Raw genomic sequence first — 18,259 nt, 5'->3', positions numbered from 1 at the left:
CATTCACGGTCGGGTCGGGGATTTTAATCGCATCTGATTCATTCTTCTGGCTCACGGACTGGAAGTTTGTCTTTTTCTCAATACTTGTCTCTTCATACTCAGACAACACACTACACCACCAACCACCACAGAAACATGCAATAGTAATTACATCCCTCCATATAGGGTGGCGTCGGGAAGGGCATCCGGTCGTAAAATTGGGCCAAATCCTTATATGCAGCACAGTGCGCACTCGCGACCCCACACATGTGGGAAAAGCAGAAGAAGAAGAAGAAGAAGAAGAAGAACATGGTCCTATAACGGAGGACTTAACTACACAGCGTTGATGAGAGTTTCAATATCTACCTCTTCGCCACTCATCACCTCAACACAAATACAACGCTTGCAAAGAGTGAGCTGTATCCGGAAGATCGCTTGCTGGCCTAGCGTGTGGCGTGTAAAATTAAACTTCTACTAGCCAACTCGCTCAGCTCGGTTCGGTTCGGCTCAGCCTGGCCCAGCCAGCATCACATTGGTTTGTTTTGCCAGCCGAGTCCGCTCGGTTCCGTTCAGTCCGGACATGCCAGCCGTACGAATAGCGCCTTAGGCACTTTGCATAGCGAAGCGGAGCCCCTTCTACGTCTGTAGTATGGCATGTTTTTAGACAAAAAGGGGTTTTAACTCTCAGCGAATGAGCTTGCAGCTAGGGGCGTATTCTGTGCCAAATTAAACTGTGTAATGTAAAAATAATGTTCTTGTTTTTTTTGTATTTGTGTAACATCTAAACATCATCTACGTACAGATGTGATTTACGTTGCACATGATGTCGCAACTCTCTCTATTAGAACGCTGTGTATACTGATGCAACACAGGGTTGATGCAATTTAGCGAATCCCCAAATTGTGTATTAATTGGCAGCTGGGCTAGGCTGAGATTGAATATGTACGCACAAAAACATCAGCTGATAGTCAGTCAGTGTTGTTAGATCTCCCGACGTATTTCCCTGCATTCCTTGTAGGTTGTAGACTCGGATTACATCATCTCTCCCCTCCTGTTGAACTCGAAACTCACGCTTGACTGCATTGCATCATTCATTTAAAATCAGATCAGGAAGATAACTCACAGTCACCTGTTCCGAAACATTAGCTGTTTCGGTTCACTGTGCCGGCACACGATACACGGAACTGTAACTGCGTGGAAGAGAAAACTTCGTGAGGCAATGCGGTATGCTCCACGTCAGCGGGAAAGTGTCAGCACCGGACGTGCTGTGTGTAGTTAGCGGCCAGCATAAAGCTGCACGGAACGTGAAGGACATTGGGAACACTGAAATTCGCACCCAATAACCACGTTTAAAGGCTGATTTCAGGTTAAGATTCTTGAATCAGTATGAAATATACATATCACGGTTACAGCGACAGTACAGGTGTTTAAAAGTAACTATTTCAGGGATATTTTCACCAACTGAATTGTATCGGCGTGTATTGCGAGTAATTAGGGCTAGAATAAAGCATCACGGCACGTGCAAAAACCAGTCGGAACTCTGAAATACACACCCCAAAAGTCATGTTTAAATGTTGATCTTAGGATAAGACTGTTTTGATTCGATCTGAAATACACTTGTCACAATTACACCGACAAATAACACAAACAGAACTCTGGTGCGATATTCTGCGAAGTTTACCGTCTTTTGTAAGGCATGCAATACGTTACTAGGCTTCAATGAAAACACTCTTACAGAACAGTTGAAAACAAAACAGAAGTGATTGGCATATACCAAAGCCCAGTGGCCGATGCAATGGGACTCGCAGAACAAAGAAGGTATGACAGAATACAGAACACTCTAGCACATGCTGGCACACTGACTGTATCGACAGTCGGTTAGTAGGCGAAGGGCAGTGCATAGTGGCGCTTCTGACGAGACAGCGAGTCACTGTCTCGGTCTTGCTTGAAACTGTTTCGAAAAGCCGGCACTTGGTGTTCCGCAACAACGGAACATAACTGTGCACCGGTACAGTGTGCCGAAACAGGGACATAGTGCCCAACCCTATTGGTGACGTGTGCGTAAGTTTATATTACGAACTGAAGTACCGGAAAATCTAAGTATTTAAGCTGTTTCCAAAACGCTAGAGAAAATGTGAAAAAGAAGAGTCTGAAAAAGTTGTAAAAAATTTATTATTTCTTAAAAAGTGTAGGCGAAGATTCTTTGCCAGGTTCCACCAGCTATACTGTTACTTCTGATGATAACTCCATGTATAGCGTGTCGATTGAATATTTAAGTAACTAATATTGGCGTATTGCCTCCGGAGAGGCCTTGGTGCGTATCTTTTTCTTGTAGAAGGCATATTAGGCGACCTGCATGTCTGTGAAGATGAGGGCCCCGCCTTGGATGATTTCTAATGCTGAATACGCCACACACACCCAGTCCCCGAGTCATTGGAATTAACCAATTAAGGTTAAAATCCCTGACCCTGGACCCGAGACCAAAATCCTCTGAACCAAAGGCCAGCACGCTAACCATTTAGCCATGGAGGCGGACGAAAATTTAAGTGAGAATGCAGTATAAAAGTCAGGGGATTGAATTATTTGTGTTAGTGACATTCCAGCAAGAAGTGATTTTGAAAACTGTGTTAATGATATTTCACACCAACAGAGTGATTCTGAAACTGATTGTGCGTAAAATATAAGTGACTGATCGTGGCCGGTACTGTGGTGAGTTAGATAAAGATTTGAAAATAAAAATGTGTGACCTTTCAGCTGTAAAATGGGCCGATGACCTTCGATGTTAGGCCCCTTAAAACAACAAGCAAGCAAGCTCAGCTGTAAAAGAACTGACATAGCTTCTGGTAGTAGAAAACTCGGTCATTCCTAGTAGAGTCCTTGATTTGTGTACAGTGCTGCGAATTCATCTCACTTTACCGGTCACTACAGCATCTGCCGAGTGACCGTTCAGCAAATTAAAACCGCGGTACCATTAAGTTCCTTGGCTTACTCTACATCGAAAATGACGAAACAATCTGTATTAATTTTGGAAAGTGTGGTTAACGAGTTTCTGTCGATTAAACAACGACGCTTCGGAAAATTAGGATGGATGCCACTTCTGGCGAGGTTCAGGTAATTTTAATATAGTGTAAATCTGTAGTATGTAAGAATGTAGTTATTAATATAAGAAACATCATTCTCGCAGAATTTGAGGAAGGGGGCCCAAAATATTATTTTGCGGGGAGGGAGCCTGTCCTTTCATAGTTACGCCACTGCTTACAGCGATCGGCCGTATTGTGTAACAGGACAGTCTGGTCGCTGCCCGAAGTGGAAGTTAAGATACGGAAGTCGTGTGTGACGCAACAATGATGGTAAGTTTTACATTCTGTTACGAGTAAAACACCGCTTGTTTTATCGCTCTAATTTAGTTCAGCATGGCACATACAATTGTATGCGACCCCATAAATTACCACGCTCACTATTGTTGCATATTGTTACGAATAAAACTCCGTCCGTTTCATCTCTAATTTATTTCAGGATGACGCATTAAATGTACACATTTTAATACTGTATACACACACACACAAGTCTATTTAGCTATGAATGGCCACACTTACTGTATATTTACAAGTCCCTCTTCCATATGGCATAGTAGGCGGTCCGGCCCCTGGAGACGGCTAATCCTTACTTTCACTTCCCCAAGTCCAGTCACCTCATACAGCAGCTGTGTATAGACCACTGGATTTGAACACAGGGCTACAGACTACACAACACGCGATGACAATTCCTTGGTTCGACTCCAGACACAGTCCTTCCAGTAATTCACGCTATCACATGCAGTGAACAACTAAATAGCTCAACAGTAAACAGCAGAACGATACTCACAACAGCGAATATTAACAGACAATTACATGCAGTGAACAACTAAATAGCTCAACTGTAAACAGCAGGACGATACTCACAACAGCGAATATTAACAGACAATTACATGCAGTGAACAACTAAATAGCTCAACAGTAAACAGCAGGACGATATTCACAACAGCGAATATTAACACACAATTACATGCAGTGAACAACTAAATAGCTCAACTGTAAACAGCAGGACGATACTCACAACAGCGAATATTAACACACAATTACATGCAGTGAACAACTAAATATCTCAACAGTAAACAGCAGTGCGATACTCACAATAGCGAATATTAACACACAATTACATGCAGTGAACAACTAAATAGCTGAACTGTAAACAGCAGGACGATACTCACAACAGCGTATATTAACACACAATTACATGCAGTGAACAACTAAATAGCTCAACAGTAAACAGCAGGACGATATTCACAACAGCGAATATTAACACACAACTACATGCAGTGAACAACTAAATAGCTCAACTGTAAACAGCAGGACGATACTCACAACAGCGAATATTAACACAGGTTCATTTACTCTCACACTCATGATAGCGGCTTCCCTCGCTGACTCACGGCACACAAACACACAGTACTCTCAGGTAGTGCACAGTCTACGGTTCTGTACGTCGTCACCAGCCCACCTACTAACTGGAATCTCAGACACCACATCAACCAGAGCTCGCAGCGGCCTTTTATTTATACCTCCATGATGGGCTACTAGAACATTCTAGGTTCGGCTGGAGATGGAACTTTCCCGTCGTATCTTCCAGAAATCACGTGGAGAAACTAGATGAGGGCAGCAATAGAGGAAGGACCGCAGCATATCCTCGGGCGAGCTGGGAGGTTCCCCGGGCTGACTTAGTCATCCCTTTTCAGGTAATACTGAAGGCGGTGTGACAGGGCTGACGGTCGCTTGAGCACGTTACAATATTTACAAGTCTTTATACTCTTCACAGAGCAGGACTCCATCTGTACAGTCTTTACCTGAACTAGGCTATAATCCTTATTAACAAGCCTTTCACTTTCGCTCGCATGCTCCGCTCCTTCACATACACAACTGCAGGCAGTTGTTTGAACACAGAGCTGATGACTCTCACAACACACGATGACTGTTTCTTCATTTGACTCCAGAGAAAGTCCAGTAATTCACACAGTCGAACACAGTGAACAACTTAACACTGACAACAACTCAACAGTGCTAATCAGTAGAACAATACATCTCACAGCAACGGCAGTTAACACGGCTCAGATCCTACTCACGACAGCTGACCACACGCTGACTCCACAGTGGTCTAAAGTCCACGGTAGGTATAGCTGACACGGGCAACGCATACCCACCGGCATTCAAACAGTTCGGCAAACGTTTGATCACTCGGCCACTTGCCTGCCCAGCAGGGGGTGATTTATGACGGTAGTGGGCTTTAAAACGGAATTTCTCATCCCCCTCCTCAAAATATCCTCACAGCTCTGTTGCCAATGCACCTCTTATTAAATAGACGTCAGTCTTTCTTTTTTTCAGCTCAGAAAATTCGCAGGTGCTTGTTCGCTGTTTGAAAGTTTTGGGATATTTGCTTCATTAATTAATATTTGTGAAGTGTATTTCTTTTCTCTTAGCTTCATGCAATAATGTGCAGACCATGGGAATCAAACCTGAAAATTAACACACCAAGAAGTTCCTGAACTAAATCTGCCTGTGCATACAAACTATCCTCAATCGAGCACCAGTAGCAGTGATTCTCGACCGAAGAGTACTGGTTCGGTGCTCACGAGTGATACTCAACAGAGTAGCAGTGGTTCCGTGCCTAGGAGTGATACTCAACCCAGTAGTAGTAGTTCTGCGAAGAAAAGAAAGGAGACTAAAACTTTAAGTAAGCAAAGTCAACGGCTGTTAAGTAACGCATACGAATACGTTGCGAAGAACAACGTAGACAAGGTTTATATTATTATTATTATTATTATTATTATTATTATTATTATTATTATTATTATTATTATTATTATTATTATTATTATTATTATTATAGTTCGCGATTTTAATTTTCCTTTCCTTACTGAAAGTGGGACACTGATATTAGCTGCATAAAAGTAGTATTTTAATAAGTTTACTTTCATATGAATTCAAGCATAGTATTTAGGGAGAACTGTTATTTGTATATAAAATAGCTCATGGCGATCATTTGCGGCTATTTGAAATTTCTCTGCCGAGTTTATTTGCCAATTCCTTCTTTCAGTCATTCTTTCTTTCTTTCCTTTTTCTTTCTTTATCCCTTCTAACATCTGCGACCGCTGCACGGGTTATGCACGAAACAAAATACTGTGCGATATTGGTTTGTACTGTGGTTCATGGTCGGGTTTTGTATATTTATGCTGTATCTTAAGAAATAATTAAATGCTCACATGTTTAAATAATCAACGCAAAATATGACAGCCATGCTATTGACAGAGCTCACTTGCCCTTAAACGACACGCACCCCTTGTGTCCAGTGGAAAGAAACCGACTTACAACTCTCATTACGACCAGGACGGGCCAACTGACGAAACCTCATTATTAATAGGGAGGGCCAAGTTTTGTGATCAGAAGCTGCCACCTGGGTATACGTTCGCCGTCCCAACTTTATACACATGGTACTTTAAGGCAGTACCTTGCTCAATACCCGACGATACTCTGACTCTGGCGGGGCATAGACGACAACCAGTACTTCTGCCGTCAAGCTCCAATCACAAGTCACAAACTCCAACCACCTCGTTTGTAACAGGAAGAAGTGGCCCACTGATCAAGCTCTTTATCGAAATATTCACGTATCCGGTATATGTCTTCACGGCGTTGGCTATTATAGCAAATGTTTTCTTCTTAATCGTTCCCGATGATCCCATAGCCATGTCACAAAATAACAAAAACAAATAGCTTAAACATATCGTGCACACATGCACTTCATGCAGGCTAGAGAGCAACTGAGGCCACGTGTTTGTCTTCAAACAGGTGGCATCACCGCACCAGCAGTAGACGAGACTCATGGCGAGATGAATGGTGATTGGTGTTTGCTGTTAAATCTTAAATCTGGCGTGCCAGTGACGCCAGGCATTGCAAACCGTGACAATTATTCTGCCACTAACAGAGCTCTTAGTATTTTTGCGATAAAATAATTATAATCAAAACAATAACATCAAATTGACGAAGGGTGTTGCTTTCAGTGATTTAATATTAAAATCATACGGCACAATGAAATTCGTAATCGTGTTTTCAAGGTTATATCTATAGTTTCAAACCGACACAGATTGGAAATACTGTTCTCTCCTCTCTCTTTCCTTTACATGATAATCTGTCAGGGCCGGACAACCGGCGGCTGGACTATAGATACTTCGCTCGGCTTACGGCTTAGCGCGTCACGCCTCGTACGTCACTGCTGACCAATCACATGACCAGCCTAACAGGCTGGACAGTGCAGTCGCCCGTATTTCTCGTAGACTAGATCCTACAAATACGAGTATGTATTTTGCCACGGACGATGCGAATCATAAGCTGTTGCATACGGTTTGATGGAGTTGGTGGTGGTGGTGGTGGTGGTGGTGGTGGTGGTGGTGGTGATTATTGCTTTAAGAGGAAGTACAACTAGGCTTTAATACATACATACTGAAAACGTACAGTGTCCTCTACGGCACATTGATAGCATCTGCATCTTCCCATCCCATTAAAATCATTTCAGAAGTCGCGTTATTTGCAGCATGTTGGGCGAAAGGAACGTCTGAAAGCTCTTGCGAAAAAAAATTAAAGTTGAAAATGAACTTTTTCTTCATAAATTTAGGTGAAGTAAATATCACCTCTGGAATTTTCTGGAATAAACACTTTTAGTCTTTCTAGGTTATTCTCTTGTAAGACCTACAGTCTCTCTAAATCATTTACTACCGAGCTCGATAGCTGCAGTCGCTTAAGTGCGGCCAGTATCAAGTATTCGGGAGATAGTAGGTTCGAACCCCACTGTCGGCAGCCCTGAAGATGGTTTTCCGTGGTTTCCCATTTTCACACCAGGTAAATGCTGGGGCTGTACCTTAATTAAGGCCACGGCCGCTTCCTTCCCACTCCTAGCCATTCCTTGTCCCATCGTCGCCATAAGACCTGTCTGTGTCGGTGCGACGTAAAGCAACTATCAAAAAAAAATCATTTACTGATAATGCCGTACCTACAGTCTTTTTAAGTTAAGCACTTCACATTATCATTTGAATAACCTACAGTCTTTCTAGGATGAAATTACTTCAAATTTCCTAAATTCTGTTTAATTTCTCACTTGAAATGAATTAGCACTTGAAATTAAAGTAGCACTTAAAAATAATAACTTGAAAAGTACAAAGTGCCTTTTCAGGAAGTTCGTAAATGTCTAGTGCTATGAATGGTTTCAAAACAATCGCTGTTTTTAACAGTTCAAAAGTTCTACGAACAGCATCTGGAACTCCGTCGATGTTGTGAACACCACGTTGTACCACGTACCATATCCCACGTTGAACCACGTTTCATTTCCCACGCTGTACCACGTAATATCCCAACGCTGTACCACGTACCATCTCCCACGACGGGTCAGGCGTTAGGTTGATATGAAGATTAAACACTCGGTCAAGATTTCTGGTGTCGCTTAATAGTGAAGACACGAGAAAGTTCAATTGACGATTAATTGTGCGTGTTAAAAATAGCACTATCTGATCAAGTGAATATTAGCAAGTTACTGGTAAACAGTATTCAGAATCGCACTTTGAATCACAGTCTGTTACGTAAATTCAGAGTAATAATCACACTTTGATATAATTAAGGCTTTTGAGTGAAATTAAAGCACAGTCTGAAACATTTATGATTTCGAAGCACACATCACTGTTCGAAAGTTTCCACAGTTTTAGGTAGTCACACTTTCTAAGCATAGTTCAAGTAATACAAGTTTTTTGAAACACTGTTCATATGATTCGTACTATTTACACATGAGAATAAAGTTCCTGTCAGTCAGTTAAGCAACCTGGTGAAGTTAAATTGGAAACAATTTCAGAAAGTGTCTGGGTGAAGGTCAGTTCAAATGTTATCAGAATGTGCATGCTACTTTTCAAATTTAAGTTAATATGTTTTAATAAGTTGTTTTATTTACAGTTTAATTTCAATTTTACCCTGTTCTGGTTATCGGAATCAGGGTCCAAAATAACATGAGTAAATTTATATACACTAGGGAATGCGAATATAATTTTGTTGACTTGGTGAACAAACTATTGTTGGCATGTGCTGTAATCATTCTCTTCGCATAACAGCCAAATTTTGTGAGCTCTTCATCCCCTTAATTTATGTTAGGCTCTTATTGTAAAAAATGTTCACCAGTTTTCATGACCGACAACACTGAGCATTACAGCTTGCATGTTCCTTGACTGCTACTAATATAATGTAAGTAAGGTAGTTTATATGTTATTCTTTTTATGTTATAGCTTTTGCTGTACTTACATGTTGTTTTTGATCTTTTATCTTTCATCAGCAAGTTCAGTTTTGTAAAAGGAAATGAACATTTGTTTACTCTTAAATATACGAAAGAAAGTGTCATATAGACATATTATTAAATTTTTTCAGTATTAAGATTCTTCAAAAATTTAATTCTATTCTTTCTTGCATTTTTAATTGTTCTTCCTAATTGAAGCGGGAGATCAAAAACCCACTAACTCCCACTTTTTGCGAAATTGATTTTTGGGCTGGACGGGGCTTTTTAGTGCGTTCCGCATGGATGGAAGACAAGGATACCCTAATTACATCATTCATATGAAAACTACCTTTTTAAAATCCATGGAAAGCAAAACATCTCTTACTCCATGGAATTAGAGAGTTCTTGCTTTCCATGCTTTATTTCCAGGTAGATGGCAACACTATCGCCTAACCAGCTGAGCGGAGATTGAGAGGTTAAAATGGAATCAGATTCAAGTTTCGACAGGAAAATAAGTGGAAAGAAACGAAGAAATGAAGGCAAATGGAAGCGAAACAGTATTTAAAGGCTTAAAGCAAAGGGCAAGTAACTAACCTCAAATGTTTAATTTGATCCTGTATTACCCGAAAAGTTGAATATTAAACAATGTATTACTGCTGAGATGTGAAATAGGAGTTTTCCTCTCATGTATAAATATTTTATATATATACGCTGGAAATAAATGCGCTAGTAATAGCATTCGTAATTTTCAAGGTGAAAAAAGCTGTGCTCTTCTAAATTCCCGGATAGATTAAAGCAACACATTTTTGAACCGAGAAATTCCTCATATCAGAAAGTAAAGTAATATGGTATTCGGCACTCCACAAAATGAAATCCATGTGAGTAAAACAGCGAAAGGTACAATACAGTGTCTATTTAACATCCATAGACCCAATACACTCCCACTCAACAAACGTACAACTCACACTTACCCCGCACAACAGAAAAGCAAAAGGACTGCAAAATTTAATGATGTTCATTTCTGAGGAAAGTAGGATGTATTACCAAACTCTGTTTGCTGACAGTAATAACCCTGATTCACAGACCGAAAAAGAGAATGAAACTGAAACAGAATATCTGTAATGTACTTCTTAAGTTTATGTGTGGTTTTATTTATGTATTTTTGTACAATTTAGTTTAGAGTGTTCAATGGATATCAGCCTCACGCTGGACCTTTGAAATTTAATAATGAAACAATGCTAATTTTAATAATAAACTTTCATATTATATCGTTTCATACGGTAGTTATGCTATACTGGTACCTTTTCTGTCACATTTTCTACATTTCATTATTTCGTACACTCGGGAAGACAAAAAATTCCTAACCCCACCACTATTTAATTCTAATTGTAGCATTAAATAATGTAAACACTGAAGTTATGAAGCGTTTAATTGTTAAAGAATATAATTTTACTTAACATGAGGACATAAACGTATTAGATTTAACATCAGTGAGTCCTGTAACATTTTTACTGGAGTTAGTGGGTTTTTATTTCCCTGCATCAATTATTACAGTATATTACTAATTTCGCTTCCGATATGCGCGCCTACGAGAAAGAATATTCGTAGTATGTATTTTAACCAGCGTATTTTTCAATCATCGTAAAGAATTAGCTTCATCTACTATCCACTCGCGCTGCGAGAACTCGCATTCGGCCCACGTGCGTGACGTCACGAATCGTATTGCCAGGCCTTCTTCTCTAGGAGGTGCTACCTCAACGCTGACCATTCAGCCAATGAGTCGGACTAGTGAAAGTTTTAGTATATACAATATTAAATCAAAATCTCAAATAACTGTTATTGCCGCACTTAAGTCGGTAAACTGTCAACCTTTACCTCTGTCGAAATTCGCTCAGAGAGTATCAAAAACTTACCATTTTGTAATATCCTTTTCTTTCTAGCTTTGATGTATAGCCTATATCCCGCCCCATCTCTACCCTCGCCCCCTATATCCCACAAACCCGGGTACTTTTTGTTGCCTCTACGTCTCCCCACCCCCACCCTAAGACTCCTAATTCCCAATCGCCTCTACTGGTAGCATTCTCCATTTACCTGGCCGATACTGAATATCTGATCCTGACAGCCCCTCTGTGGTCTGAAAATTCACTGGTTTTCATCCAACTTACCCAACCATTGATCGCACCCTCCCTTCTAAAATGCCAGTGAACCCCTTCACGGCAAAGTAATAAGGGGGAAATATTATAATGCTTTAGTATATTTTACCGGTCCCCCGATGTAGTGGTAGCGTGACACTTTACCGGAAGACCCGGCCAGGTCAGGGATTCTTACCTGAATCTGAGGGCTGATTCGAGATCCACTCAGTCTACGTGATTACATATTGACGAGCTATCTGACGGTGAGATGGAGGCTCCGCTTTAGAAAGCCAAGAATAACGGCCGTGAGGATTTGTCGTGCTGTCCACACGACACCTCGTGACCTGCAGGCCTTCGGGCTGAGCAGCGGTCGCTTGGTAGACCATGGCACTTCGGGGTTGTTATCCCATGAGAGTTGAGTATATTTTGACACAGATATTTCTGGATTGTATATGGCTGATTGACAAATTCTCACCTGCAAGGAGCGTCGACTCCTCCAGGGAAAGGCGGTATTCATTTTTTCTGTTGTTTTGTGTTATACCATTGTGGATTTAATTTTGCTGAAATACAGCTATTAAGGAGTCAGTAGTTCGCGAGGGATTTTCTCGACTCAGGGTCGATGTTATACTCGTGGCACAACACATGGTTGTGGGTCACTTGGAGTTTGTCTGGACTCGGCTACAACATTTTACCGAAGACAAAATGTATATCCTAGTAACAGGTTTTATTGTTCATTACGAATATATATGGCTCTTTAACAATGTAAATATTATTAATTGTGCTATTGAGAGTGGTTGTTATTTCAAGAGTGATGCGAATGAAATTATTAACCTCACTTCTCACCAACAGCTGTAGTTCCGTTTCTATGAGTTTCAACTTGACAGTTAACCGGAAGTCAGACATTGGTGCCAAATTGTTACGAGTACAAACAGCTGATTCACGACACACAACACGAACGGAAATGTATATACTCGAATATAAGTCCAGAATCAATTATTCTTTGTAGCAACATGCATAACTCACATAAGGTTAAAATAACACAAAACATAATAGGATAAGGCAATAAGATAAAAATAGATCAATGCTCGAACAGATAAAACGCGAGAAAATTAAATGAAATTTCTACTCACAATCTAGAAGATCTCGCGTTGCTAATCGATTCAATGTCTCTAAAGGAAGGAAAAATCCTACAAAGGGAATATATCACTCATTTTTGAGTAATAATAATAATAATCGTATGGCCTCAGCTGCCGTGTGCAGACATTTCAAGTTCACGCCATCTGGCTGTCTGCTCGTAAATTTCGACGTTCCGTTTTACTCTAGGCCCACTAGATGGCAGACCGAGTAAACCGAAACTCTCTTGGGGGTCTATGGCTGAGATTTAATTAATTTTGTCGGGTAAACACCAAATGTGTCACCAGAGATCTTTTACATGCCGACATCGTACGACATGGAGTGTCGAATGGACTTTTCCCGCCCTTCAAAAATCCGACTACCTCTGCCGGGTTTGAACCCGCTATCTTAGGATCCGGAGGCCGACCCTCTACCACTGATCCACAGAGTCACTATATGCATTGTCATCGTCTGTTGAGGTTTCACTCTCGCTTGACCGCAACGAGATAATAACGGCTTCAACATAATCGTCTGTTCTCTCTCCCAAGCTTCACTTATGTTGGATTGCGTCTCACAACCTTGCTCCAGTCTTCCACAGACAGACACAAACGACGTACAGCCCCGGAAGAGAGCAAACCCCGACGGCCGGAACCGGTAACCCAGACTGCCAGCCCGCCGACCGCCAAGAGGACAGCACCACCGCTAGCACCCGCTAGCCCCTACAGCCAATCGACACTAGTCCAGCACAGCCAAGGAGCCTACTGCAGCTACCAGCTACCCTGGTGGCCCCAGAGTATTTGCCAAGTCAACTTTGTGTCCTGAGTTCGTGCTTGCCCGTGGCGTAATCCACGTACGAAACCAGCCTGACACGACTGCGGCAACGAGTTGAAATACCCATAACATGGTTCGCAATCGCGTTTGACCTTCCAGTATTTCATCCTTCATCTCCCAACCTCTACCTAACAAATCCACACCAAGAAAAACCCTACAATGCCCCAAAAATCAAGATCTAGGAACAAGCCCGGTGGATCGAGTAGCCGCGCCCCTGTTCAACCCTGATACCAAACCAGAAGCTACACAGCCCTTAATGAAATCTCTATGAAAGAAACCCACGTATCCCCTACCCTAAAACCCAATTCTCAAAATTCCAGTCCAACTTCATCGACAGCACTTTCCCAAAACTCCGACACCGCTTCTTACCTCAACTCAGACATAGAGAACCACGATTTTGAGTACCCATTCGCATACAAACGAAACAATTCAATTTTCCCAATTTCACCAAATTGCAATGTATTTATTATCCTACTAAGCCTAGTACGACCTATGCTCCCGAACAGGTGCACAGTACTAAACGCCATCAGCGATCTCATCCAAACCCACGCAGCTGTAATAGAAGGGCCGCATAACAACATATTAATGATTACCCCTCTCGAAAAAAAAACTTAGCCGAGAAATTCATACCCGGATAACAGCACTTAAAGAAATCCCAAGACCCATGGTTTTCCGCCCCTCAGACGCGCACCCTCACCAAGAATCAGAAAAAGCACCTGAAGTAGAAGATGATGACGAGTACGAAGACAATGAAGATACAGAAGATGAAGAATAAGAAACATCGAAGGATGGTCCTATATTTTGTGAATGCGGCTCCCAAACCACCACACTACCATCCCTAACGGACATCAGTATCCAAACCTCTCCTTTAACCATAGAACAGGAAATCCAAACTGATCCAAACACACAACCTGCAGCCACAGAACCCATCCAAACTAATTCCTCACAACTAATAAACCCTCCTCATAACTCTCAACAATCACCTACCTGCCAACCAACACCTATCCACAGCAATCGAACCCGTACAATCCGAAATAAGCCTTGCCCACAATCTACACTCATCTTCATGAGCCTACAGTTAAATCACTACGCCGCAGTTGCAGAAATCAGACCCACTGCAACAGATATGGTGATCATCACCATCACACAGTCTGCCCAGTCCCACGGGACCAGGCCAAATGCGCTAACTGTAAAGGCAAACATGCTCACGACCACTCAAATGTACCTGTTTTATATTGGGAAGAACGGCTCAGTATTCTCTCAGTTCATATGTCACATCGTTGCACAAGACTTCAATCATATGTGGACAGACGCAATAACAGTATGCTGAATCAGAAAACCAGCGGGCTACTGTACATCTCGGGTAGCCTCTACAAAATATGACGATTTAAAAAAATCCTCAGCTGATAGAAAAATACTTTTTCTTAAATGACTGAGCGAGTTGTCGTGCGGTTAATATCGCGTGGCTATGCGTTTGCATTCGGGGGATGGTGGGTTCGAATCCCACCGTCGGCAGCCGTTAAGATGGTTTTTCCGTAGTTCTCCATTTTCACAACAGGAAATGCTGGGACTGTACCTTAATTCAGGCCATGGCTGCTACCTTCCTAATCCTAACCTTTCCCACCCTGCGTCGCCGGAAACCTTCGATGTATTAGAGTAACTAGCATTTTTTCTAAGAAAGGAGTTCATGGTATGAAGACCAGATGGCAGCTACGGGCACTGAATGCTGTTGCTGCTGCCTTACCAGCACATACTACACAGATGCAGTAGGAGCCGTGACTCTAATGTGCCGTGAATCGGATCACTGTATCGATTCAATAACGTGAACGGAATCAAATGAATCGATTCAGTAAAATGAATCGAATGTCCCATCACTAGAGTACTGTGCTCGTTGGTTGTGATACATTGTGTGATAGTTTGCAGTAGTAGGTGTGGCGCAGTTGTCTTCTTCAAGATGGAAGAACAAGTGATAATTTTAGTTCAACAACATGAATGCCTTTATAATTTCCAGCATAGAGACTATGACAACAATCATTTAAAAGACAAAATATGGAAGGATATTGCAGTGCAACTCAACATCACTGGTAAGTTTCTTCTAGAAGGCTGTTATTGTGCAGGAAGATATCGTTTAGGCCAAACTGAAGTGATTAATCTGTACTTCCCCGCTATTTTCAGCTGAAGAATGCAAAAATAAATGGACTTTGACGAGGTCTCACTATAGAAGAGCCTTGAACAGGAGAAGAACTGCGAGTGGCCAGGCTGCCAAGAAAATTAAAATATGGAGGTTTGAAATGCAAATGGAATTTCTCAAACCTTTTCTACAGGAGCGAGAGTAAGTTCAAATGTTTCTTAGTTATCCGTAAAAATTACGAAATTATTATTATTATTATTATTATTATTATTATTATTATTATTATTATTATTATTATGTTTCAGAACTCACACAAATTTGGACGAAGAACGGGAGGAAAGTGAGGGCACATACGATAATAATGCTGATAATTCAACACCACGATCTACTCCGTCCCCAGCGGTATCAACGGTGTCATTAAAGCGTAAAAGAGCAGCATCACAGGAGTCATCTACACGTACATCTGATTTAGCGACAACGTTAAATCAGTTTATTTCATACAGAACCACAACTCAGCAGATGTTGGACCCAGCCAAAAGGAAACTGATGACGTTCTTCGACGACATATCCGAAACAATGCTGAAATTTAATGAACTCGAACAGGCAGAAATTAAGCGGGAAATTTTCAACATTGTTAACAACAAGGAATTATAAATTCTTCGAAAGAAAGAAATGCAGAGAAACAGCAATATAGTGGGATATAATTTCGCTAATATGAATACTGGAAACAGGACCCATCACGTTTCCGCACATGGCAATCTCCCTCATCTCAGCTTGTATGATCCTGGCACAAGTACTCCAGCCATAATACCGAATCAAGAATCTCATTACCAGTAGCCTAGCATAACGTACAGCATATAAAATTAACATTTTATGTTTTAACTAGTGTCATTTAGTGACAGAGCATGTGTATCAAGTATTGTGCTGAAAATACAATGAAGCAAACTGTACACGTACGTCTTTGTGTTATCAGTTATTAGTCACACCTTCCTTCCATCACAATATCCCTTGTCCAGGGACCCAATTTGTCATTCATGAAATAGTCTCGAAACGTTTCCCTGACTCTTGTAGCCTCAAAACTTCCATGAACCCCAACATGTGGCAGCGCAGTAAACAATGATTGCTCGAAACGTATCCTGTTGTCTTCGTAATCGTTTACTACTGGCAGGTCACTGAGTAAATAGTTGTGTAATACACAGACTGCCAACACTACTTTTTCAGCATTTTCTGGGTGCATATGGAGTCTTTCATAGAGTACCCTATGTCTCTCGACAACAGTGCCAAAGGCATTCTCCACTAATCGACGTGTTCTCGACTGCCGGAAATGATAATTCGCCTGCCTTTCATCACTGCGAGCTGTGGATCCGGGGTACGGACGCATTAGATACGTTTTCAGTGGGAAAGCTTCATCACCAAGTATTACATAAGGCACAGGTTCATTACAATTTGGCAACGGTTTAGGACCTGGTATATTTAACGTTTTGTTTTCCAAAGATCTTCCTAAAACTGATCTTGAGAATAGCCCTCCGTCACTGGACTTACCATAACCTCCTACATCAACAGCAATGAATCTGTATTTGGCGTCCACTAATGCCAAAAGAACTATAGAGAAAGTATGTTTATAGTTATAAAAGAGAGACCCGCTGCTTGGGGGCGCTTGAATAACAACGTGTTTTCCGTCTAAAGCTCCTATACAGTTCGGAAAACGCCACAGATCATAGAATTCTTCAGATATTTTCTTCCACATTTCCTCAGTAGGTTGGGGCATTTCTTGTGGAGACAAAATGTCCCAAATAGCCTCACATGTGGAGACTATTATAGAGTGAACAGCTGTCGGGGAAATTCTGTAACTGAAACTCATGGAGATCTGCGAATTCCAGATGTGAGATACCTGGAAAATGTGTAAAAATTAATATTAATATCTTCTCAGTGCATATTTCAATGTTAATTCAATGTTAATTAACTGCATATATATGCGTGGATATGTAAGTGCCAAATATACACCAAACGTACACTGATGTACGATCAAAATACTTCAGTATATATGAATATTATTTACCGTAATGTTAATGCTAGTCTCTCTTCTGCACTTATGGATTTCTTCCATTTTGAATTCTTTTTCGTGAGGTGTGGTTTCAGTTGTTGAAGCAAACTGTCAAACTTGGAGTAACTCATTCGAAAATATTTTACGAATTTTTCTTGGTCATTTCGTAGCCGACCGAAAATTATGTGAAACTCTCCTTCTTCTCTCGTTGTAAACAATTTATGAACCCAGTATCGTTTCTTATTTTTCTTCTTCTTTTGTTGTAAAACAGTGTACGCTGCACGGGCAATAACTACGTCTTCTTCGTTCGGATCCATGTCTCCAACCTGTGAGCACAGATGCAATGAACAAGGACATGACCATAGCACAGTCGCAGCACAGTCCTACATGTGAAAAGACAGAGTAGGCGACACCGCCGTAGCACGGTCGAAGCACAGCCGAAGCACAGTCCTACATGTAAAAACAGGCCTTAACTGACTACGAATACAATAGCATAAGACTTCAAGATACACTAGATAATCTCATCACCCTGGACTCTGCTATTCACGACCTTTCATCCGACGAAGAATACGAAACTGATGCCACTAAGTGCGAAGAGTACATTGACACAGTCAAGAGAGCAATTCTTAAATCAAAACGCAAGATCGAAGAGAGACATTCCTCATCGGTCGCTAGTTTGAACCTCACTCCAGT

The 18,259-nt window shown here is 41.3% G+C and overlaps 1 pseudogene; it reads right to left on the bottom strand.

Annotated features, from left to right (window-relative positions):
• Nucleotides 1-17,883, bottom strand: part of LOC137498865 (uncharacterized) — a 50,547-nt pseudogene extending 32,664 nt beyond the window's left edge.
• Between the last annotated feature and the right edge of the window lie 376 nt (nt 17,884-18,259).

The sequence above is a fragment of the Anabrus simplex genome, chromosome 3 (assembly GCF_040414725.1).
Source record: "Anabrus simplex isolate iqAnaSimp1 chromosome 3, ASM4041472v1, whole genome shotgun sequence".
NCBI lineage: Eukaryota > Metazoa > Arthropoda > Insecta > Orthoptera > Tettigoniidae > Anabrus > Anabrus simplex.
The sequence above is the reverse complement of the archived record's forward strand: the minus strand, read 5'-3'. Positions and strand labels throughout refer to the sequence as shown.